The following is a 6,995-nucleotide window of genomic DNA, read 5'->3' as shown; positions in this document are numbered from 1 at the left end:
GCGGCGTAGCACGGGGCCGGTGCCAGTTACATGTGTGTGTTACTGCTGACAAGCAGCTGCATGCATGCGTTCCAACCGGCTGGAGTTGGAGTTCGTCCATGCGTGTGTCTCGAGGAAGAAGTGTGGGGAGAAAAAGAAGAAAAAAAACTTTAACGGTTTGTGGAATCTTATTCCGTCCGATGCCGCGCGGTACATCAAATTCGTTTTAGGGGGGCTGTATACTATTTTTACAGGATTATTTTTACGGGATCTGCTAGAGTTGCTCTAAGTCCTTAAGTATGAGCGAGATTGGTTGATTTCCAGTTTTACAGGTAATTAGGAAGACCAAAGAGGGCCAGACTTCACATTTACCAAGTTGAGATTAGGACGAGGCTATAGAATACAGATTTAACCAAGACCATTTTATCTCCAAAAGACAACAGAGATGAGCAGCCTGCTAGTCTGCTTTCAATTCTTTTCATCATTGGCATAAAGTCTTTAATTCTTAGGCACTTCTTTTGAAGAAAGTATGGGATGGAAGATAAGGGAACTGCACTCATAGCCTGGGATAAAGTCAGTTTACCTAAAGACTGAGGAGGTCTAGGTGTTCTGGATATTGCAACACACAATAAATGCTTGCTATCCCAATAAAATCATGAACTCAACACCACAAGGTTCATTCCGGTGGAAAAGCATTATTAAATTGTTCGCTCAATTCAAAGAAGTTGTTGTTCCCAATATTGGCTCTAGAGATATAGTCATGTTTTGGCAGGATAACTGGCTCAGTGGCAGTCTCAGCGTAAGATTCCCTGAGCTCTTCTCTTTCAGCAAAAATGAATTTATCTCTGTCAAGAGCATGAAGATGACAGAAGACCCAATTGAACACTTCCACACCCCTCTCTCTATCCAAGCCTATGAACTGTTTCAGCAGTTGAGCAAAATTGTTCAGAATACTGCCTTGACTAATGCCCATGACAAATGGTGCTACCCATGGCAAAACCCAGAATACTCCTCGATCAAAATGTATCATCAGCTACAAGAGCAAGAGAAAGCTCCCCCAAGTTTTGCCAAAATTTGGAAATGTACAGCAATGTTGAGATACAAGATTTTCATCTGGCTACTTCTCCACGACAGAGTAAACGTCAGAAACCTTCTTCACAGGAAAAAAATCATACTGCCCAACTACAAATGTGAGCTTTGCAATTGCTCTACGGAAGAGACAACCCTTCACGTCTTCTGGGACTGCCCATTTGCTCTGAGCTGCTGGGACTCTATTACTCAAGACAGGAAAAGAGGAGTTAATGTACTGGATGAAATAACTATCATGGCTGAATCGTTTTCATCACACTTCTCAATGAACATTGTCATAATGGGATCCTGGCACATCTGGATGCAAAGAAACTCCAAGCTATTCCAAGCGAAAACCCCCTCTTTACAGTCCTGGAGGACCCAGCTAAGGAATGATCTTCTGTTGATCCTCCACAGAACAAAAGTTAAACATAGAGAGACTTTCAAGGAGTGGATTGACAGTTATTTAACTTAATTTTCCATTGATTTTCCTAGAGAGGAATTGGTTAAGAGAGGTGTGGTTCTGTGACGGTTGAACTTTATATGTAAATATTTATTTTTAATGAAATTACAATAGAACTATTGTTCTACAGTTTGTGGTTAAGAAAAAAAAGATTAGGGTGAGATGCATATGGGCTGATGGCTAGGTGAGCAGTAAAATATGGGGGGAATCTGATTATATCATTTTTAGTTGAACGGTAATTAACATACCCGTTGATTTTCCCTATTAATCAATCGTGAAATGGGCACCACTAATTCTGCTGAGATTTTGATTTACTACAGACCAGATCAAACAGGTATAGAAAATGTAGAGGCGACGGGGCGATGAGCAGGAGCAGTACCTGCACTCGGTGCCGCCGGAGAAGCACGCCGCAGCAGCCGCGTGCTCCCCACGCGTGGGGAAGACTGAGCTCCGCCTGGGCATATTGCCCCCGCTCGTTGCTAGCGTCGGATTTGGGGAAGAAGAAGCGCGCCTTGGGTGGAACGAACAGGCGAGAGAACAAGGCGAGGAAATACACTTGCATTTATTTTTTGAGAAACAGGAAATACAATAGCAGTGAGGATGTGCTGACTTTTTTATTTTGAGGTGAAGATGGGCTTACTGAGATAACGACATGGGCTTTATAGGTGACATCAGCCCAACTAAAATGACAAATCAAGATGGCAACTTTAGAGATGCTCTAGCTCTTCAGCGGTAAAAAATCGAACTCCTTAAAAACTGTTGTTTAGTTAACATCAGCTTGGTTTTTTTCTTCAGAAAACACGGTACAAACCCAAATCCTCACATACATATATGAAACACATGCAACATACACCTACCCCTATGACACCCCGGTCTGGTGACCGCTTGGAGGGAGGGGTCGTGCTCGGGCAGATGCACTAGTAGAAAAAGGGCCTTTTGTCCCGGTTTATAAGGGCCTTTAGTCCTGGTTCTGGAAGAGCTAGAGCATCTCCTTTAGTCCCGGTTCTTACACGAACCGGGACTAAAGGCCGTCCACGTGGCTGCAGCCTGGAGCTCCACCTTTAGTCCCGGCATCAACCGGGACTAAACAAAATTTTATGATTTTTTTTTAATTTTCAAATTTCTGAATTATTTTAACCTCTAATCTCTAATCACCACCCATCATCACTGCTCAATTTAACCTCTAATCTCTAATCACCCCTCATCATCTAACTTCCCGGACGGTCACCCATCCTCTCACTACTCCAGCCTGAGCACGCTTAACTTCCAGGTTCTATTCTCCCTCATTTCTAAGTCTGCACTTGTTGTTTTCCTAACAATAGTAAGATGTCAATCCTATTAACCCTCAGAAATTTAGCTTGAGCATGAAGTCACACATTTCACTGTTTGAGTTTGAAACTATTGTTTCAAAAAACAATAATTATTTAGTAACACTAATATTTCTTGAATAAGTAGTTTGACCATAGTTTGACCACAGTTTGACAAGATTTGACCAAAATTCAAAAAAACTGAAATAATTATTTAGTAACACTAATATTTCTTGAATAATTAGTTTGACCATTGTTTGACCAGATTTGACCAAAATTCAAAAAAAACTGAAATAATTATTTAGTAACACTAATATTTATTGAATAAGTAGTTTGACCATAGTTTAGATTTGACCAAAATTCAAAAAAACTAAAATAATTATTTAGTAACACTAATATTCTTGAATGATTAGTTTGACCATTGTTTGACCACAGTTTGACCAGATTTGACCAAAATTAAAAAAAACTGAAATAATTATTTAGTAACACTAATATTTCTTGAATAAGTAGTTTGACCATAGTTTGACCACAGTTTGGCCAGATTTGACCAAAATTCAAAAAAACTAAAATAATTATTTAGTAACACTAATATTCTTGAATAATTAGTTTGACCATTGTTTGACCACAGTTTGACCAGATTTGACCAAATTCAAAAAACTGAAATAATTATTTAGTAACACTAATATTCTTGAATAATTATTTACTAAGACTAATACTTCTTGAATAAGTAGTTTGACCATAGTTTGACCAGATTTAACAAAAATTCAAAAAAAATGAAATTTGAGCATAACTTTTTTTTTCTTTTAGAATTTGAGGATTCTAAAAATTTGCAAACAGGCCACAGGCGGTCAAAATCGGATGCGGATTTTCGTGCTGAACATTTTGATATATTATACGTTTTTTCTGACATCGTATGCAAAAGTTATAGCCGTTTTACATTTTCCCTACACTTTTTGCAAAACATGTCCAAATTTAAGTTTTTAAATTTTCCTAACTAGTACATGTAGTAACATAACTACATCTGGAAGGATTTTAATTTTTGAAGTTTTTATCATTTTCTTTTGCTTTTTACAAAACTGAAAAGGCGATCGGGGGGGGGGGGGGGTAGAGTTTGAAAATGGGACCTTTAGTACCGGTTCGTGCCATGAACCGGTACTAATGCCTCAAACCCCATTAGTACCGGTTGGTGGCTCGAACCGGGACTAAAGGTCTAACCTTTAGTACTGGTTGGTGCCACGAACCGGTACTAATGGCCATCGCACCCTTTAGTCCCGGTTCGTGTCTCAAACCGGGACTAAAGGGCTCAGGTGAACTGGGACTAATGCCTTAGCCGCACGAACCGGGACCAATGCTCACATTAGTCTCGGTTCGTGACTGAACCGGGACTAATGTGAATATTGCCCCTGTGAGCAAAGCCCTGTTTTCTACTAGTGATGGTGGCACTTCATCTTTGAGTCGGTCCTTCAAGCTCCGCTCTACCTCGATATTTTTTGTCGGGACCGATTTGATCACACTCCAGCATAGATTCTTGCCGGCTCCTTGTGGCGGGAGGTTAGGTTTCTCATCGTGCATGCATGATGGCAACGGGGACGAAACCCATCGGGTTTTGCCTTCCCAAACCCATCCCCACGAGAAAATCGCAAGCTCGTCCCCGTCCCCGTCATCGTCCGCGGGGCTAGCTTTTTGCCCGTCCCCTAAACCCATCGGGTTTTCTAAACCCACAGGGGAAATTGGCATATTTAAGCAAATATAAGGACTAGAGCTCTGCCGCTTAGAACTAGAACTCTACCACTTGTGTTTAATGTTGGTTCTAAGGCAACCGTGCTGACCGAGTTGCAAAAATATCACGTGCTAGCAGCCTCAAAGTTCGATAGCGTGTTCCACCAACTTTCTACCAATCTAACACACTGAATTTATCTTTGGACAATGGAACTAGCTCATCTTCCAAGTAACGGTCTAGCTCAGATTTCATCCTAAAAGATGTTGGCCATTTTTGAGCAACAAGTTCATTGAAGAGTGACATAAGATCTGGAGCTTGCAAAGAAGAGAATGAGTAAGATGGCTGTCCATGATCATCATCACTCTCAAGATTGTACTCCTCAAATATGCTTACTGTATATTTTGACGGGGATGGCGGGTTTTGGGTTCGGGTATTGTTGAAACGGGGTTGAACCCGTGAAACGTGTCGGGTTTTATACTTTACCCAACAGCAGCCCTGCGGGGTTAAAAAGACACCCATCCCCGTCCCCTAATAGGGCAAAAAACCGTGGGGACGCGGGTTTCGGGGCCCCATTGCCAGCATGCATGACGGTGAGATTTAGTGTGAGCTACTTCAGATCAATTCAAGGGTTCAACGGTGACGACTCCAGCTCCTAGGCATGGGTCCTTAGGGGCATGTGCACGAGGACTCCTTGGCTGTCATCGACAAGGTTAGGCCGGCTTCGCTATGTGTGTTGACGACAACACGTTGGCGGCTCGTTCTGACGACGGTAGGTCATGCGGTGGTACAAAGATCTCAACGTAATTTTTGTTTTGTTTGGGGTGCTTTGTACTTATGATGAATCTTCATAACGGACATGTACTTTTCCAAGAAAAAGGTTATGCACCCTATGGCGGCATCAACGTGTGGTAGGACAACGAGCAGTGGCCGAGGGATGGACTGGTCTCCCATACTCCTCGATGGTGGCCGTGGCCATTGACGATGCCATGCCCCCGAGGTATACCACCAGAAGAAGGAGTTGGCCCAACTACCATGGGGTAGCCCAAGCCCACAATTCGAAGCACGACCGGCAAAGCGAGGCACATCATCAACTTGACGTACAAGAGCTACTCAGCTGTTCAAATATGCTGAAATTTGACATGGACATCACGCACTCAAGCATCTTTCACCGCAAGAAAAGAAAAAATCAGATTTTTTAACTAATTTTAATGAATTTACAGTTAACTCCCGGTCTCATTTGAGCCCGGGAGCGAAAACGTCATGTCCCATGTTAATAGCACTACTGTAGCAGAAATTAATGTACATGTTAGTATGCAAGTACATATCAGATCCGTAATTACCAAGCTACTTAACATGTCGTGTTTCATTTCATCTCTCCCGAAAGAAAATGGTCGTGTTTCATTTATTTTTCATATCTAGAAGTGTCAAGGGTGGAATTCAAAAGAAGGCGTGTAAAAATTAAGGCTAGTTGATTGGTACCAAAAGAATTTGACAAGTAAGAATCAAAGCACTAACCTGGAAGATCAATCTGCGGCGATTCAGCTATACTCAAGAACCATCCGAGTATAGGAGGGGCACAAGAAGGAGACTGGATCCACCTACCTGCAGCTGCTTGGGGTTGTATAGGAATGGGGATAGAAGCAAAAGAGGCATTAAGTATGGGTGATATCAGGTGGGTAACCACGGACAAATTAGATGTCAATTAAAGACTAAACAAACATGGCCGCAGATTTAACTAATTGAGATAAGGATGATGCATGCACTTCTCACAGGTCGAGCCAAAGAACCACAGTAGGTGAGCGCTAAAATATAGCGAAAATTTAAAATATCCTTTGTAGTTGCATGTTAGAAATATTAGGTGAACAAGTCCAAATTCAGACATACTAAAAAGATGAAACAGACAAGACTTCACATTTAACAACATGAGACCGGACCCGCATACCAGCTGGCTGTGACTCGATCAGCCGGAGTAGCATACATATAAACGAACACGGCCAAGCAGACTATAATTGACCATTAACACGGTGATTAGGCTACGGTGATGCATGTGATGGCTGACATGTCCAGCCAGGGAGAGGTGACCGCGTACAGTAGGTGAGAGCCAGCGAAAGGCCAGCAGAGACTTTGGCTTGCCTAAAGAAATTTTGTCACACTTTTTGACCAGCGCAATCTGCTGGGCTGCAGCTAGCTACTCAAGAAAGATCCAAGTGGAAGTGAGGCTCAAGAAGATGAGATTGGACCCACCTACCAGCAACTGGTTGGGGTTGCATAGAGATGAAGGGAGGGGGAAGAAGAGGCATTAAGTATGCGCAATGTCAGTGACTAAGTACAAATTTGTTGGAAGTAAACCCGACGTAGTCGCCGTATCCGGATCGTATACGGAGCAATTACCTAGTGTGCTTAGTATTCCATAGGTGTACACGTGCATGTATATGAGTCCGAGTAGGACTAGTATTAG

At 42.2% G+C, this 6,995-nt stretch overlaps 1 long non-coding RNA gene across 1 annotated transcript; it reads right to left on the bottom strand.

Annotated features, from left to right (window-relative positions):
• Positions 1-773: 773 nt before the first annotated feature.
• On the bottom strand, positions 774-6,208 carry LOC123166226 (uncharacterized). Its single transcript, XR_006483408.1, has 2 exons — positions 6,053-6,208; positions 774-1,250 (listed from the first exon to the last, which is right to left on the bottom strand). It is a non-coding gene; the product is annotated as an uncharacterized lncRNA (long non-coding RNA).
• Positions 6,209-6,995: the final 787 nt, after the last annotated feature.

The sequence above is a fragment of the Triticum aestivum genome, chromosome 7D, assembly GCF_018294505.1.
Source record: "Triticum aestivum cultivar Chinese Spring chromosome 7D, IWGSC CS RefSeq v2.1, whole genome shotgun sequence".
Taxonomy (NCBI): Eukaryota; Viridiplantae; Streptophyta; class Magnoliopsida; order Poales; family Poaceae; genus Triticum; species Triticum aestivum.
The sequence above is the reverse complement of the archived record's forward strand: the minus strand, read 5'-3'. Positions and strand labels throughout refer to the sequence as shown.